The following is an 18,546-nucleotide window of genomic DNA, read 5'->3' on the forward strand; positions in this document are numbered from 1 at the left end:
CCTTAAGATTAGACCAGAAGCCAGATCATGCTGACTCTCAAAAAGAGACAGCTTTAAAAGTAAATAAATAAAGTTTTAAAAGGTTCCTTGCAAGGGGACTAGGACTTAATTATTTTTGCATTAAAGTATAGTTGATTTACAATGTTGAGTTAATTTCTGCTGTATAGCAAAGTGATTCAGTTATACATATACATACATTCTTTTTTATATTCTTTTCCATTATGGTTTATCTCAGAATATTGAATATAGTTCCGCGTGCTATACAGTAGGACCTTGTTGTTCATTCATTCTACATGTGATAGTTTGCATCTACTAACCCCAAACTCCCAATCCATCCCTCCCCCACCCTGAGGACTAGGACTCATAAAGCATCTTTAATTCATTGGCAGAGACTTCCTGGAGCATTGAGATGCACCTGGGCCAGCAGGAAAATATCAACTCGCAGTATCAGTGCAAAGAAAGGGCATGAGAGGTATGTCTGCCAGTACACCATGTGTACACTAGACCCACATTAGGGGAGCCTGGACAGAATCTCCTTAAAGAGAGGGATGCAGAAAACTAAGATGAGGAGAGCAAGAGAGAGTTCTAACTTGTATTACTTAAGTTACTTAAGAATTGGGGTTTCTTTCGTTTATTTTTTTAGCCCAACTTACGTATTCTTACTTTAATTGCTTGTGCTTTTGGTGTCATATATAAGAAATCATTGTCAAGATCAGTGGACTATTATTCAGTTTTTTCAAAGAAGGAAATCCTGCCACATGGTGACAACGTGGATGAACCTGGAGGACGTTATACTAAGTGAAATAAGTCAGTCACAGCAGGACAAATACAGCATGATTCCACTTATATGAAGCGTCTAAAATCGTCATAGAAACAGAGTAAAATGGTTGCCAGGGGCTAGGGGGGAGGGAATACAGGGTTACCGTACAGTGGGTATAAAGTTTCACTTATACAAGATAAGTTCTAGAGATCCACTGTACACCACTGTGCCTATAATCAGCAATATTGTACTGTACACTTACAAATTTTGTTAAGAGGGTAGATCTCATGTTAAGTGTTCTTACCACAATCAATCAATAAAAGTAACAAACTAAAAAAAAAAGAATTAGTGACTGTTTAGATTCCAACTTTTCTCTGCAGTGTTCTTAATTCAGACATGGCAACACAGACCAGAATGTGGCTGTAATGATCAGGGGGTGGCTGCTGACATTACCAAGCAGCTGTTTCATTCCATGCCCCTGATTTTTGGTCTCCTTTATCCTACTTTACGTGAAAAAAAATAAGGCTGGAGGCAGTGAACAGTAGCCTTTTTTTTTTTAAACACAAGGGTGCTTTATTTCAAGTCCATGCCATCTAAATCTACTGAGTACAGTAACCAGGACCGGAGAGGGGACGAATTAGAACCTAAACGACAACAACAACAACAGCACCAGAACGTTCGCTCCCTGCATTGTGAATCTTAGTTCAGAAGAATCCGTGCGCTGGCAAGACAGGGGCCGCAGTCACAAACTGCTGACTCCCCAGCCTTCCTTTTCCCACTGCCCCTGATCCCCTCTGCAGACAAAAGCAGACCAGAAACAGAACCACCAGGGCAAGGAGCCTGTTGTCACTAAATAAGGGGCAGAACGAGCCCCAAGAATCAGCTGGTTTCCAGGCCTGACCCAAAGCCCACCTGCATCTGAATCACCAGGAGAACTTATTAGAAATGCAGATGCGTTTTCTCCATCCTAAAGATTGTGAACCAGTGGTGATTTGAGTATGATTCAAAGTTTCTAAGTCATTACATTTCAGTCGAAATAGCAAAAAGAGGGGAGGATGGTGTTTATCCTCTGTGGGCGTTAAACACCAGTCAGGGCAGAATTCAAACGGGGCTCCAGATATCTCGACATGCAGGCTCTCCCCACTGCCCCACTGCCTCTCAGGCACAGTTAAGGTGGAGAAATAAAATGGGCTTGATCAAAGTGTTTTTCTCTTCACCATCTGCTTACCATTTTCAAACCATCTGTTCCTTCTCATGAACTATCTTGGCTATTAAGGCACTAGAGGGTGGTGAGTAGAGCTGGATTCTGGACCAGGATTTAAATTCTGACTTTGCCACTTCCTAGCTTTGAAACCCTGAGTAAGTTACTTCATGTCTCAGTGGCTCAATTTTCTCATCTATAATAGTGGTATCTACTATTACTGTTGTGAGAGGTATCCTAATTAACACAAGCTGTGACAGTTTAACTAACACAGGTTATATGAATTCAAATTACAGTATACAAAGAACGCATCAATGAATTCAGTAAAGTTGCAGGATACAAAATTAACACACAGAAATCTGTTGCATTTCTATACACTGACAACAAAAGATCAGAAAGAGAAATTAAAGAAACAATCCCATTTACCACCATCATATCAAAAAGAATAAAATAACTAGGAATAAACCTACCTAAGGAGACAAAAGACCTGTACTCCGAAAACTATAAGATGCTGATGAAAGAAATCGAAGGTGACACAAAGAGATGAAAAGATATACCATGTTCTTGGATTGGAAGAATCAATATTGTCAAAATGACTATACTACCCAAGGCAATCTACAAATTCAGTGCAATCCCCATCAAATTACCAATGGCATTTCTCACAGAACTAGAACAAAAAAATCTTAAAATTTGTATGGAGACACAAAAGACCCCAAATAGCCAAAGCAATCTTGAGGAAAAAAAACAGAGCTGGAGGAATCAGGCTCCCTGGCTTCAGACAATACTACAAAGCTACAGTCATCAAAACAGTATGGTACTGGCACAAAGACAGACTTATACATCAATGCAACAGGATAGAAAGCCCAGAAATGAACCCACATACCTATGGTCAATTAATCTGTGACAAAGGAGGCAAGGCTATACAATGGAGGAAAGACAGTCTCTTCAATAAATGGTGCGGGGAAAACTGGACAGCTACATGTAAAAAAATGAAATGTGACCATTCTTTAACACCATACACAAAAATAAACAAAATGGATTAAAGACCTAAATGTAAGACCAGATACTATAAAACTCTTAGAGGAAAACATAGGCAGAACACTCTTTGACATACATCGCAGCAAGATCTTTTCTGAGCCGTCTCCTAGAGTAATGGAAATAAAAACAAAAATAAACAAATGGGACCTAATTAAACTCAAAACCTTCTGCACAGAAAAGGAAACCATAAACAAAATGAAAAGACAACCCACAGAATGGGAGAAAATATTTGCAAACAATGTGACCGACAAGGGATTAGTCTCCATAATTTACAAACAGTTCATGGGGCTCAATGTAAAAAACACAAACAACCCAATCAAAAAATGGGCAGGAGACCTAAACAGACATTTCTCCAAAGAAGAAATACGATGGCCAAAAAGCACATGAAAAGATGCTCAACATCACTAATTATCAGAGAAATGCAAATCAAAACTACAATGAGATATTACCTCACACCAGTCAGAATGACCATCATCGAAAAATCTATAAGCAATAAATGCTGGAGAGGGTGTGGAGAAAAGGGAACCCTTTTGCACCATTGGTGGGAATGTAAATTGGTACAGCCACTATGGAGAACAGTATGGAGAGGTTCCTAAAGGAAAAAAATATAGAGCTACCATATGATCCAGCAATTCCACTCCTGAGCATATACCCAGAGAAAAACATGGTCCAGAAGGATACATGCACCCCAATGTTCATTGCAGTGCTGTTTGCAATAGCCAAGACATGGAAGCAATCTAAATGTTATTGACAGATGAATGGATAAAGAAGATGTGGTACAAATATACAATGGAATATTACTCAGCCATTAAAAAGAATGAAATAATGCAATTTGCAGCAACATGGATGGACCTAGAAATTATCATACTAAATGAAGTAAGCCAGACAGAGAAGACAGATATCATATGATATTGCTTATATGCAGAATCTAAAAAGAAATGGTACAAATGAACTCATTTACAAAACAGAAACAGACCCACAGACTTAGAGAACAAATTTATGGTTATCAGGGGGAAGGGTCGGGGGAGGGATAGACTGGGAGTTTGGCATTGACATGTACACACTGCAATGTTTAAAATATATAACCAACAAAGACCTACTGTATAGCACAGGGAGTGCTGCTCAATATTCTATAATAACCTAAATGGGAAAAGAATTTGAAAAAGAATAGATACATATATATGTATAACTGAATCACTTTGCTGAAACTAACACAACATTGTTAATCAACTATGCTCCAATAAAAATAAATATTTAAAAAATTACTATATATATATATGTATGTATGTATGACTCCCTCCCCAGCACAAGCAGAGAAAAGGCCACATAAGAACCCAGGGAAAAGGTGGCCATCTGCAAGCCAGGAAGAGAGCCTTGTCAGAAACTGGATCTGCTGCCACCTTGATCTTAGACTCCTGGCCTCCAGTGCTGTGAGAAAATAAATTTCTGTTGTTTAAAAAAAAAATCAATATATTTATAGAGTTTAAAATAGAGCTTGATGTGTGTTAAGTGCTCAGTAAGCATTAACTGTCACCCTTATTACTCTTGGCTTCTCTCCTATGATTATTTCTTTAGGTAGGAGGAGAGTTTAACAATTACTTTAGCTATCATGGGTATAATACTGAGGCAATTTCCCAGCTACAACCTTAGCCCACTGGCCCATAACTCCCTCATTTGGCCCTATCAGTCAAGGTCACTGTCCTTGAAGTTCTGCCCAGGTGCGTGTTCAGTGGGGACTGAGCTTCGTTAGACCTTGGCATGAGGCAGGGACACAAAGGGGAGCCCAGTCATTGCCTCTGAGACTATGCAGTATGTCACTGGTAGTTACTTTCCCTTGGTGAGCTTCCCATAGAATTAAAGGTGTATTTTGGTGTTCTATCCCCTGACAAATATCAGAGGCATCTGTTAAGACATGACACAAGCTCCTCAGATAAGAAAAATGTGAGACATCCCCTTCCCACCCCAACTGGCTCTTGTTCTCATATACCCCACCCCAAGCTTTCCTACCAGACCCCCAGTCAGAGGACTCTTAGAGCAGAGATAAACGTCAAGATCAATTCAGCACAATTTGCAGAAGAAAAGGAGAACTAGCCATCCTAAGCATTTATAGCATGAATCTTGTCTTTTTAAAAGAAGATGACGTTAAGAAGTGGTAACTACCAAACCAAAGTCTGTCATTTAAATAAAGAGCAAGCATTACTTATGACAGAGCTGAGTGTGTTGAAGTATGCCCTGGAAACGAGAATCACTTTAGCTAATGACTCTTCTTGCTTTTAAGAGAATTCATGAGATTCGCTGCACACACTGCATTGGAACGTCATTAAAACCGCTGAAGCATGTAATGTTCAGCCCTCCTTGCCACAGAAGTCTTAGAACACCCGCAGGTAAGGCAGGTAAGAGCATCAGGAGTCTCTGAGATGCTACCTACTTTTTAAACAACAATTATTTGTCCTGTGATGCCCTGGGCACTGGAGGCTACAGGGGACATAGGACACACTGCTCTGCAGGACCACTTGCTGTCTGTCTGACTCTGAGTAAATTATGCAAATCCCTTTGAACTTCAGTTTCCTTGTCTGAGACATAGGGAGCAAAATACTTAAGTGTATTAGTTAGGATGCTTTTGCGGGGGTGTAAGTTACAGAGAAAGCATGACTCAAGTGCTCTAACAATAATGGTCAGTCCCATCTCACATATCAGCAAGTGCACAGGTATGCCAGGAGTTGGGGCCTGCCTCTGCTTTGCTTGGCTCTGGCCTCCTCCATCTGTGTTGGCTTCCTTTACATAGAAGTGCCAGGGAAACATCCAGACACCACAAGGTCCAGAGCAGGGAGAAGGGATATGTCTTCCTAAATGCCTCTTTTTCATCAATGAGGAAGCCTTCCCAAACTCCCACCCCCACCAGCCAGGCTTCCCTGGTACCTCACTGGCTTGAATGGTTCACATGACCACCTGTGACCCAATCACTGGTGACAGAGGCCACGATTGGTTTAAAGTATTCAGGCTGAGGGTAGAATCAGCTTCCCCAAAGACAGAATGATAGGAGGACAAAAACCTAAATAATAGCAGGACTTTTTGTATGAGGAAGAAGCAGTAGGTGGTTGATTCAGCAACCAATGATGTTTACTACACCACCCCATGAAATTCTTGTGATGAACAGATGAGATGGTGAATGAAAATGGCTCACGCAGTGCTTGGCACATGGGAATAATAATAGCTGACATTTTTGAGGACTTATAATCTGCCAGGCACTTTATATGAATTCTCTGATTTAATTAGTGCCCTGTGAGGTAGGTGCCATTATTATGCCCATTTTATGGATGAGGAGACTGGAGCACAGGTCAGTTAAGTAACTTGATCAAGGCAGAGTCTGCATTTAAACTCAGGCACTCTGACTTAAAGTCCTGCTCTCATGCATTCATTCTCTAAGATTTACTGCACTGAAATGGTAGTCAAATTCATTACCCCATCTCTGCCTTAATCTCAAGAAATGTGAAAATTTTGAGTTCAGTGGGATTCGCACACATGAAAAATCAGAGAGCAATACAATATAGCAGCTAGTGACAACCTCTTGGTTTAAGAGAGGAAAGATGTAACCAATGTACATAGGGAAGACAGTAGGGGGTGATGCTGCCAGGAAGGCAACAGGGGATGGGCCTCCATGGAGGTGTGAGTTTGAGAGGCAATGGAGAGCATTCCAGACTGCTGTAGCAGCTTGGAGTTTTCAGGAATAAAAGGCCACTCTTAACATGACTTGGGCAAAGGGCAGTGGCTTTGGAATCCACGCTTCGGAGATGGAGAAGCAGAGCAGGGCTCCAGCCACAATATCTGCTGTAGACTTGGGCTGGACCAAAGGTGGTGCTAGAGTTCAAACTTAAGGTAGTTGTGCACCTATCCTGGCCTCCACAGCCCCTCATCTCCCCAAGGATTAATCCCTGTGCCTGCATTTTGGGTACCCAAGCCTTCTGAGTGACTAGAGATCTACACCCGAACCTCACATTCTTATGAAGAGTACCCTAATTTTTCCAGGCAGAGAGGATATCAGAATGTTGCTGGAATTCCATCCTCTAGATGGAATTTCCCAGAGGAATCTGGGAGAGGATTTCTCTCTATATCTTACATCACTTCCTGCAGCACCAACCTTCATGCCACCAAACGCCCCCTCAAGGACATGTTCTGGGCAGGGTTTCAGGTCATGTTCTCCTAAGTCGATGTTTTTGAATCAAATCACTGTGTCTGCGTCCTATTTAGAGTCTTACCTATTATCAGTTTCTGGTTTATCACCTTTTACCTAATTTAGTCTTAAAATTACTTCCCAAATTCCTCTGCAATCTGATATTTAGGCAACAGGTACCTTTCTAGGTTAATAAAATAGATCCAAGTTGGGAAAGGTTAGTTTTTGGAGTGAGAGATTGAGTTCAATTCACAGCATGGTCACTCACCGCTGGGTGCCTCTGGACCCCAGGTCTTTGTGAAGCAAAGACCACACATGCACACAGTACATTGCCCCATCCCGACGGTGAGCAAAGTATAAGGAAGGCATCTAGATCATTGTCTGGCATATAATTGGTGTTTTAAATGTTAGTTTTTTCCTCCCTTCTGTCCTTTTCCCTTTATAGGGGGTAGGGAGGAATGTCCAAATGTAGTAAAAGCAGAAGAACCTGTGTGTAGTTTTTAGGATGCCTGATTATGCCACTAAGTTGCTGTGTGCCCTGGGGTGAGACCTTTACCTTCTCTGGTTCCATTTTCTCATCTACAAAAAGAGGAGGTTAGAGTCAATATTCAGAGTCACGTGTATGTTTAAGATGATATGTTTATTATATACTACGTACATTCCCCAAGTTCAGAGTCACAGGAATTCCCCTGATTCATCTGTCTCATCTAGGCTCCAGACTCATCTCCCCCAAGTGGGTGTGGCCCAGTTTCTTCCCATTCAGCTTGGCCTGCAGGGTCCTTCCTGCCTCATACCTGTTGTGAAATGGCTGTTATCTAAGACTAACAAGGATCTACTGACCACTTAGGGAGCAGGCATGGCGGGCCCCAGCAATAGTGATCTCAGACCCGTCTAGACAGCAAGCAGTTCATTGATAGCAAAGCACCTGATAGTGAGATGTCAGTGGGAGGGAACGTGAGGTCACCTCACCCTGTGGTTTGCAAACTGTGTGCCTCAAGGACCTGGAGGTTCCTCAGCGCCCCTGGCAGCTGAGGGCCAGGGAGGCAGCAACAGATGGGCCCCTTCTCACCAGAGTGGGTTCACCTCCGATTCATTTACTTCCCAGTTTTCGGCAGAGGGTTACCATGTAAATTTTAGGATTACTTGTTCTGGTTCTGTGAAAAATGTCATGGGTAATTTGATAGGGATCACATTAAATCTATAGATTGCTTTAAGTAGTGTGGCCATTTTAACAATATTAATTCTTCCAATCCAAGAGCGTGGGATATCTTTCCATTTCTTTCTCAGCATATAAGTCATTCACCTCCTTGGTGAGGTTTATTCTGAAGTATTTTTTCTATGTGATTATAAAAGGGATTGTTTCCTTTTTTTTTTGTTTTGTTTTTTGCGGTACACAGGCCTCTCACTGTTGTGGCCTCTCCCGTTGCAGAGCACAGACTCCGGACGCGCAGGCTCAGCAGCCATGGCTCACGGGCCTAGCCGCTCCGCGGCATGTGGGATCCTCCCGGACTGAGGCACGAGACCATGTCCCCAGCATCAGCAGGCAGACTCTCAACCACTGCGCCACCAGGGAAGCCCAAGGGATTGTTTTTTTACATTTTCTTTCTGATATTTCATTGTTAGTGTAAAGAAATGCAACTGATTTCTGTGTGTTAATCTTGTATCCTGCTACCTTGCTGAATTCATTTGTCAGTTCTAGTAGTTTTTGTGTGGAGCCTTTAGGGTTTTATATATAGTATCATGTCTTCTTCATTTAATGACAACTTTACCTCTTCCCTACCAATTTGAATACCTCTTATTTCTTTTTCTTGTCTGATTGCTGTGGCTAAGACTTCCCATACTGTGTTGAAGAGAAGTGGTGAGAATGGGCATCCTTGTCTTGTTCCAGATTTTAGCAGGACGGCTTTCAGTTTTTCACCATTGAGTATTATATTGGCTGTGTGTTTGTCATAAATAGATTTTATTATGTTGAGATATGTTCCCTCTATACCCACCTTGGTATGAGTTTTTATCATGAATCGTTGTTGAATTTTTCTGAATGCTTTTTCTGCATCTATTTAGATGATCATATAGTTTTTGTCTTTTCTTTTGTTGATGTGGTGTATCACATTGATTTGTGTATGTTGAATGATGCTTGTGTCCCTGGGATGAATCCAGCTTGGTCATGGTGTATGATCTTTTTTATGTGTTGTTGAATTCTCTTTGCTAATATTTTGTTGAGAATTTTTGCATCTATATTCATCAGAGATACTGGCCTGTAATTTTCTTTTTTGGTAGTGTCTTTGTCTGGTTTGGGTATCCTTTCAGACTTCTGACTTGCTGAACAGTGAGGTTATATATTTGTGTTGTGTTAAGTCACTAAATTCAGAGTAATTGTTACAGCAGAACTAGGAAACGAATAGAGGAGGATGGGAATATTGCTGTTGTGCTCGGAGCAGCTGAACAATCCTATTGTATAATGGCTGGGGGGCGGTAAGAATTTTTTTGCTTATCTATGTTTCTTATCTTTACCAAATTGAACACATATAACTTTTGTAATAAAAATGAGAAGTTATTATTTTCAAGAAGAGAACTCTTCTTGAGTTTTAGGACATTTCATCAAAGTCCTAAAAGAGAGCCAGCTAGGAGTCAGGCATCTGCAGCTTAGTGGGAGGGGAAGGGTCAACTGGAGTCAACAGGAGATACAGCATGTGGTCTGGAATGTCTCTAATACCCATTAATTTACCCAGGGTGATAATGTCCAGGGACTCTTGAGGGATGGGTAGAGTAGAACTCAGGAACACCGGGCTTCCCCCAAATTGAGCTGAGAAGTGAGCAGGCACAAGAAGAAGAAGGGAAAACAATGAGAAAAAATTCTTTAGGCAAAAAGGGAAAGACCAAAATATTAACACGAAGGGTGATCCTCAGACACTTTACAAATCTGTATGAAGGAGGCAGACAGAGCAAAGCTCAACAGGCTGGCCCACACTGAGCAGACACATGACAGTGGAGGTTTATAGCAGCCTTCCAGCAGGTTCTTTAGGGTTCCTCCCAGGAAGCACCCCTTCCTGCAGATTTTTTCTAGCCTCCTTTTTTCCCACCAGAACATACCTGACTCATTCTAAAGATAACTGTCATATACACTTAATTCAGTCAATGTCATGGGGGAAAAAAGGAAGGAGGCTCTTTCTAGAATAGCTCTGTCTGGTAGACAATGCAAGCCACATATGTCTTTTTTTTTTTTTTTTTTTCCGGTACGCGGGCCTCTCAGTGTTGTGGCCTCTCCCGTTGCGGAGCACAGGCTCCAGACGCGCAGGCCCAGCGGCCATGGCTCACGGGCCCAGCCGCTCCGCGGCATGTGGGATCTTCCCGGACCGGGGCACGAACCCCCGTCCCCTGCACTGGCAGGCGGACTCCCAACTACTGCGCCACCAGGGAAGCCCCACATATGTCATTTTTAATCCTTGAGTGGTCACATTAAAAAAAAACAATGAAAAGAAACAGATGAAACTAATTTTTATAATATATTTTATTTAACTCAATATATCCAAAATATTTCAACATGTAGTCAATATTAAAATTACACTAATGAGATATTTTATGCTCTTTATTTCATGCTAAGTCTTCAGAATCTGACATATATTTTGCACTTAAAGCACATCTCAATTTGGAGTAGCAACACTTCAAGTGCCCAATAGCCACATCTGGCTAGTAGCTATGGCACAGGACAGTGTGGTTCTCTATTAAAAGAAATTAAGTGACCCAATGACCAAAATCAGTGGGTGATTGTAATCTGGAATCTAGTTCTATAAAAGACATTCTTAGGGCAATTGAGAACATTTGAATAGGGACTGGACAAATGGAAAAAAAATTGACTGTGGACTAGTTATTAGATACTATTATAGAACTATTATTAGTTATAAGTGAAATACTGTGGGTATATGAGAGAGTGTCCTTATACTTAGGAGATTTAGGCTGAAGTATTCAGGGATAAAGTGTCATGATGTATGAAAATTGTTCTTGAAAGAAAGCAAATATGGCAAACTGTTAATCATTATTGAATCTAGGTTGAAGGCGGATGGATGTCCTATGTACTATTTTTTCAACTTCCCTCTATGTTTGAAATTGATAATAAAAACTTGGGTAAAAGACATACACGCATGCACACACACACACACTCCTGCCCTAGACTCCATTCCAAACAGGGAAAATTTATCTGTTGGAGGCTGTTAATCTGCTGAACTAATTGTGTTAAAATATTTTTTATGGTAGAATATTTTATAGAGGAAGCAACATTGTTAGTAATAAGAACACAAAATTTGAAGACAAAAGATCAAGGTTCCATTTACTAGTTATGTAACTTGAGTAGCCCTGTCTTAGAAAGCTTCAATTTCCTTATTACATATAATTATATAAAATATTTTATATATAAATATTATATCACATATTAATAATATATAATATATGTAATATATATACATTTATAATTCTATGTATTGTATATAATTATTATTACTATATAATAATATTAAGATAGATGATAGATAGATAGATAGATAATCAGACAGACTATAGCCTTAAATTGTTACACAAAGGACATCTAGTATGGCCTTTTAAAGGGAAGTTTGAATGGTAAAGACTCTACAGGAATCTCAAGCCTAGGAGCCAGCGAGTGAGGAAGCTATTTTTGTTGAACGAACCCTGATGATATCATTTTGTTATCTGTCCACCTGGAAAGAGAAAGGGTCTCCAAAGCCTCTGTCCCTGGCCACACACTCCTGAGCTGTGATGAGGAAGCCTTTGCCCTGTGCAGGTGTCAGCACCACTGCTCCAGAGTTGACAAACAGAACCACCAGCAAGGGACAGATGGGCAGGCTCAGTTGAGTGACAGCTGGAAATGACTTTGAAACTATGAAATCCCAAATTATATCTGGAAGTAGAAAAATCCAAATTATGTGAGAAGGAGTCATCCCCATGGACGAAGAACACTTGACATCCACAAAAATATTTGTTTTGGAATCATATCCATGTATCCTTGGAGCACCACAGTCAGTGTAAGACGAAGAGAAAGCAGACATGTGCATCCACATCTGTCATTTTAAACTCAGCCTCAGAGGAATTGACATTTTGTCTAACTAGCACCAACGGGCTGAGTTAGGAAGACTCTACTAACTAGAATAAAAGCTCCTGGAGGGGCTTTGCATGCCCGTGTTCTCCTTAAACATTGGTTGAATTGGATTGACTTTTTTTACTCACTGCCAGAGTCAGGAATAGAGTACAGGTCTCTTGTTCTAAGACACAAACCTCAAAACTCGTTTATTATCCCCAAACATAGACACTATGCAAATATACAAGTAACCATCTACCTCAGAAATCCTATTCTGGTGGGTTCCATTTCTTAGTCTGGCAAAGATCTTAATATTTGTGATGAAGTTATGCTGACCTCTTACTTCCCCCTTTGTTTTTTATGGTGTGAGGTCTTTCTTCCTTGCTTTTACTGAACTTCAGAGTTCTGAGATGACTTCTTTCCCTTTTCCATATAGGTAACTTCTACTGCCCTGCTCACTTTCACAGGTTTGCTTCCTTAAACAATCTCAACACTGAAAATTTACCCTCATAGCACACACACCTGCATGGGTGCACACACTCAGACACATACAAACACATGCACCTAGACAGACTCACGTATTTGAAGACCACACTTAAATCCCAGAGTTCTTAGATCACCCTCAAAAAGTCCTAGTCCAGGGCTTCCCTGGTGGCGCAGTGGTTGAGAGTCCGCCTGCCGATGCAAGGGACACGGGTTCGTGCCCCGGTCCGGGAAGATCCCACATGCCGCGGAGCGGCTAGGCCCGTGAGCCATGGCCGCTGAGCCTGCGCGTCCAGAGCCTGTGCTCTGCAATGGGAGAGGCCACAGCAGTGAGAGGCCTTCATACCACAAAAAAAAAAAAAAAAAAAAAAAAAAAAGTCCTAGTCCAATCAGTTGCTCCAAACCTTAAAACATTATAACAGCTAGTTATACTTCTCAAGTGTGGACTAACTGATGTGAAAAAGGCCAATGTCTTGTTTTGTTTTTGTTTGTTTGTTTGTTTTTTACTTAGGCTTAGTAAACACTTTCTTCATAGACATATTTTTAAAATAGTAAAGTCCATCTCATACCTCTGGAATTACTAATCTCTGAAAATATGGAGTCTGGATTAATGATGCTTTACTGTATCACTTATCTAATTGAAGAGCGTGGAATTCAGTCAAAGTAAATTGAGGTGAAAATGATCACAGATACTCCAACTGGAGTACCGCTGGGAAAACCAAGACTTCAGAAGTAAGTGACTTGTCTAGTGAGTTAAGCAAAGAAATGAAAAATTGAACTAACACTAATGTTTACTTAAAAGCTGAGGAAAACTCTGCAAAACTCAAAGGCTAATGGCCCCTGACCCCTTTCCAGGCCCTACCCCTTTTGAAACTAGTTCAGGGGCATCCTGGCTGGGCCAGCTCCTGAGAAGGAGAGAAGAAGAGAGTAAACCTCTGAGACCATCTGGCCCCTCCAGAAATTTATCATTTTTCTGATTGACATTCTTAGGAATTTTGTTTTTCTCAGCAAAACAAGCTATGAAATTCAGAAGATTTTTAACATTTATATTCATAGTAAAATATATGCATATTGTCAGTTTACATGTACAAGTCCCTGATTAAAAACCAAAAATGACATATTTAAGGTCAAGACTAAAACTGCTTTTAGGGATTGAGCTGAGTACTTGCTTCCCTAAACTACAAGACCAGGTGCAGCACAGAGCAAGTGTCGCAATGGAGATGATTTCGGGGACAGAGACGATTTTGACATACCAGTTTACTGTTTTTATTACATAGATTTCTCCCCTTTTTAATGAAACAAAAGAACTCAACAGAGGGGGAGCATATAAAAATCAAATTGTATAATATGAATCAATTATGGAGCTAACCAGACTCTTCAGATAATACCTGCTAAAAACCAGGAAACAGAAATGAGATGAAGAAAGACAAAGACAAATGCCTTACCACCTGTGACATAATCTGAATTTCCAGAAAGACTCGATGCTGTTTTGGTCAAGAGGCCAAGCTAGACTTTGAAGACATGATGCAATTCTCAATTAGTTAATGGTTCACCTTGTGGCCCAAACCAAGTCACTTACTCTGTGCCACGCCACAGACTCTTGTGAATAATGAGCCAAGAACAGGGATGGAAAGTCCTCTGTGAACTAAGAGGAACCATCTGTCTACCAAAATCTCAGGAAAAACTCAGGAAGGTTTGCAGTTCCCCACCCCTCAGCCCTGAAAGTCTAGACTCTTTTAGACAGTCCCCAGTCATGAAGTCTCAGTCTGGCATGTTTCCTGGGGACTCTCACAACCCTAACTCTCCCTCAGCAAACCAGTCCATCGTTAAGTGTCCATGAATAGGGTTCTTGCAGGTCTCAGAGTTCTGGGTCCTCCCAGTCATGCCCAGAACAGGATTTGCTTTCTAAGTTCGACACCACAATCGATAAGACCTTCCTGAGTCCTCTAGATCAGCACTGGCTGAGATCTGAGTTAAACCTCCTTAGGGAACAACTAGACCTCAGCAGCTTTCAAGAAAAGTGGGGAAAAAAAAAAAAAAAGACATATGGAAGAAGGAACCTGGCAAACTGGCAACCATTTCCCTGAGTTCTATTATCTGCTGGAATGATGGTGTTTTCTGTTTGATTCGTACCTGTAATGACAGCCATGCCCCTCATGAAATACAAGATGAGAATAAGTATAGGTAGGACAGGAAAGGGTTAGCTATTTCTTCCTCTTCCACATGAAACTTATGCCAAGCAATGAGCACTTCCTGTCTGTAAATGGTGACTGACCTGCCAATCAAAGTGTGCTTGGATTCCAGACTGCACAGTTTTGTGTGCTTTCTCCCTGCAAAAATGAGCAACCTTGGTTCAGTCAGGGATGAAATCAGGAATACCAGGGACTGAAAGGACTTTCATTTTAGACAATCTTTTTAAAGCCTGATTTCCTTTAGCTCTGGTCCTATTCATGTCACTCAACAATGACTTACTGTTCAGAAGGAGCTTCATCTGCCAAAAATATTGGGTCTTGAGAGTCTGAATCAAAAGCCATCCCTGACTCTCAGAAGCCTATCCTAGGTTTGGGATATCCACAACCTTAGTAAAGTTATGGTGCAACAAATATTAAGACTGTTGTCAATCTCAGGCAGCCGAACCCCCTGCCTCCAAGTGACGAGGGCAAAAAACACAAGACTGTTCAAACGAAAAAAATCTTTCCCAGAGGATGAAATAGGATGGGACATATAGTTAAGTTCTCAGGAGCCTGGACCTATCATGCTTCTCTGTAGCAGAAGCTAGAAAGTAGGCAAGTCTTCCTACTTACTGCATATCCACATATTTCCTTATCTATAGCCCCTCATTTTATAGACGTCTTGGATAGTTGGCCATCTTACCCTTCCTTCATGTATTCCAGTGTCTGTAAGGACAGGTTTTGTCATGCACTTTTGGGGCTGGCAGAGATGCCAGACATCACATTTAACAGAAGATAAAATAAAATGTGGTCCTCAAATGTCCTGGAGGAGATAAAGGAAAGGTGAGACACTGATGGAAATAGCAAGAAATGGAAGTTGACGTGTCATCTGTGAGTCTTTTAAAGAGGCTGGGAACCAGGAAGAGAAGCAGCACCGCTGAGTCAGGAACTTCCCAGCATGTGATTTGCTCTGTGTTGAAAGCAAGGCAAGCGAGGGACCCTTTTTCTTCAGTGCCCAGTTCTGTATCAGAAGCTGTAAGCACGTTGGGTGGGACCACAAGGTAGGGGGATACTGAGAACACTGGGTTTCTGGGATGTTCCAGGAAAGGATGGTCCAAATGGGAAATTGAGGGACTAGGCAAAATAATCTAAACACCAGAAGTCAAAATCAGACTTAACTCCTAATTTGACCAGGTTAGACCAAAAGACTGAACTTATATTGGCACCTCAGAAAAATATTCACACCTTTTGAGGGTAGATTTTAAGATTGGAGTACAGTCATGAGAATTTTTTTGAAGTATAATGATGAGCTAAAACTCTCTTCACACAAATGAATAAACACGCAAACAAATCAACACTCTTGGGTTGTAGTAAAGAAGCCCTAAGGAATAATGCTTGAATCACTTGATATAATAATTCCTCCCTTTTCTTTTTTTTTTGTGGTACGCGGGCCTCTCACTGTTGTGGCTTCTCCCGTTGCGGAGCACGGGCTCCGGATGCGCAGGCTCAGCGTCCATGGCTCACAGGCCCAGCCGCTCCGCGGCATGTGGGATCTTCCCAGACCAGACAGGGGCATGAACCCGTGTCCCCTGCATCGGCAGGCAGACCCTCAACCACTGCGCCACCAGGGAAACACAGTAATTCCCCATTTTTAAAGAGAAGACCAAAGCCCCTAAAAAAGGAATCATGGAGAAGAAATTACAGTAGGAACTGCATTTTTAGCCCAGTCCGCTAAGGAAACATTCACAGGTGTAGGCACACACACACACACACACACACACACACACACGAGAGGTATGGTACGTGTTATATGAGAAGTGACATAATAAGGTAACAAGGCCCCGACCAACGTATTAATAGCACATTGACAACAGTTATACTTTCACTTTTCAAATAACTGAAAGTGAAAACTTGGGCCTAAAGAAATCTTAAGTCAGTGGCTCTCTCTCCCCCAACCAATGGCCAAGTCTTTTCAGAGGCAATTCTAGTTTGAGCTGGGCCGACTATCAGTGTAACTAGACCAAAATTCTGACCCTTTGATGCTCTGGCTGTGGTTGATAAGACAGCTAAAAGCTCAGCACTTCATTGAGACCATCAACAATATGGTTAGTGCTGGTTACTGATCCTCTTTACCTCACCCAGAATTTTCTAATAGGCTACAGCCAATGAGATCAACTGTTTTGGGTACAAAATCTAATATATTATGAGTGGGAGGTGTAACAAAATGGTGATAAGCTTGGGCTCCAGAATCACACTGAATTGAAACCCAGCTTCACATTTCACTAGCTGTGTGTCCTTGCATGAGTCACTTAACCTTTTTGAGCCTTAAACCCCACCATCTATAAAGAGAGGACAGCAAGGGTAAATCATCATAAAGTCTTTTTGTAAGGATGACATGAAATAATGTGTACTTATTTCTTGGCACAGTGCTTGACATGTAGGAAGTGCTCAATATGTCAGCTCATAGAATCATTGTGAGGAATCTAGGGTAAACAGAAAATACAGACAAAAAAGTAAAAAGCATTCTGTTTGATGGTAGAATCTAGCTCAGCATAGCTTAACAGGTAAGTCGGCCCTTTTTTGTTTGGTTGGTTGGTTGTTTTTGCTGCCTAACAACTGCGCCCAATAGTCTAGCCTACTTTCTGCAATAGCCCAGGGGCTGCCAGGTCTTTTCTGGCTAGGCCTCTGGGTACTATAGTTTCAAGTTCAAGTCTGACACGGAAGCAGTAGGTACTTACTCACTCCCTGGCACAGAGCTAGTATTCCTTATTCCCTACACCGACAGCCAGTTGGTCAGTAAGTACTGCTTTCTTAGCTCCTCCAAGTGGGGCCCTCTGGCCTTGAATGACCCTCCAGCGCCCCTAGTTTTATCTTGCCTCCCCAGGCAAACCTCCACTTTTCGTGCAATTTCTCACCTCACTGCCCTCCAGGTCACCTTTCATATGCCTCCCTACCGGGTGTTCAAAAGGGACAGAGGGAGCCCCTCCTTGAAACTCACCTTTCCCCTTATATTTATACCAACATTTCTCCATAGCCAGAAGCCAGTACTCTTTCAGAGCCAGAAAAGAGCACTTTGTCTTTCTTGAAGGAGCCAGGCTTACTCTGAGGGCGGACTCAGGAGGCATGGGGCCAAGAGCCCACAGTACCTAGAGGGGCCCTCAAAGAGGTTCTAATTTATTTTTAAAACCAAAGAAAAAAATGAAGGTGATAAGAACATATGTATAATCATTAAATCCATTCTGGATTCTATTCATCTTTATGCCAACACAATCATAAAATATACTTTAAAATATATTTTTATGGAGGAAGGGGCTCACAAATACACTGTGGCCCTGCCACTCCTGCTGAGTTGAGAGTGGTCCTATGTGGGGAGAACCTGAGGCAAACTCACCCACCTGGACCCTGCCTCTTACGTGACCCATTTATTTCCTCTGTCTGGTACGGGACAAAAAGTCACAGCGACTCAGATTTTTAAGAGGATTTTTTATATAGCACAGGGAACTGTACTCAGTATTTTGTAATAACCTGTAAGGGAAAAGAATCTGAAAAAAAAAATATATATATATATATACATATAACCGAATCATATATATGTATAACAAAATCACCTTGCTGTATACCTGAAACTAACACAAC

This window comes from Physeter macrocephalus, chromosome 11 (assembly GCF_002837175.3).
Source record: "Physeter macrocephalus isolate SW-GA chromosome 11, ASM283717v5, whole genome shotgun sequence".
NCBI classification, from domain to species: Eukaryota; Metazoa; Chordata; class Mammalia; order Artiodactyla; family Physeteridae; genus Physeter; species Physeter macrocephalus.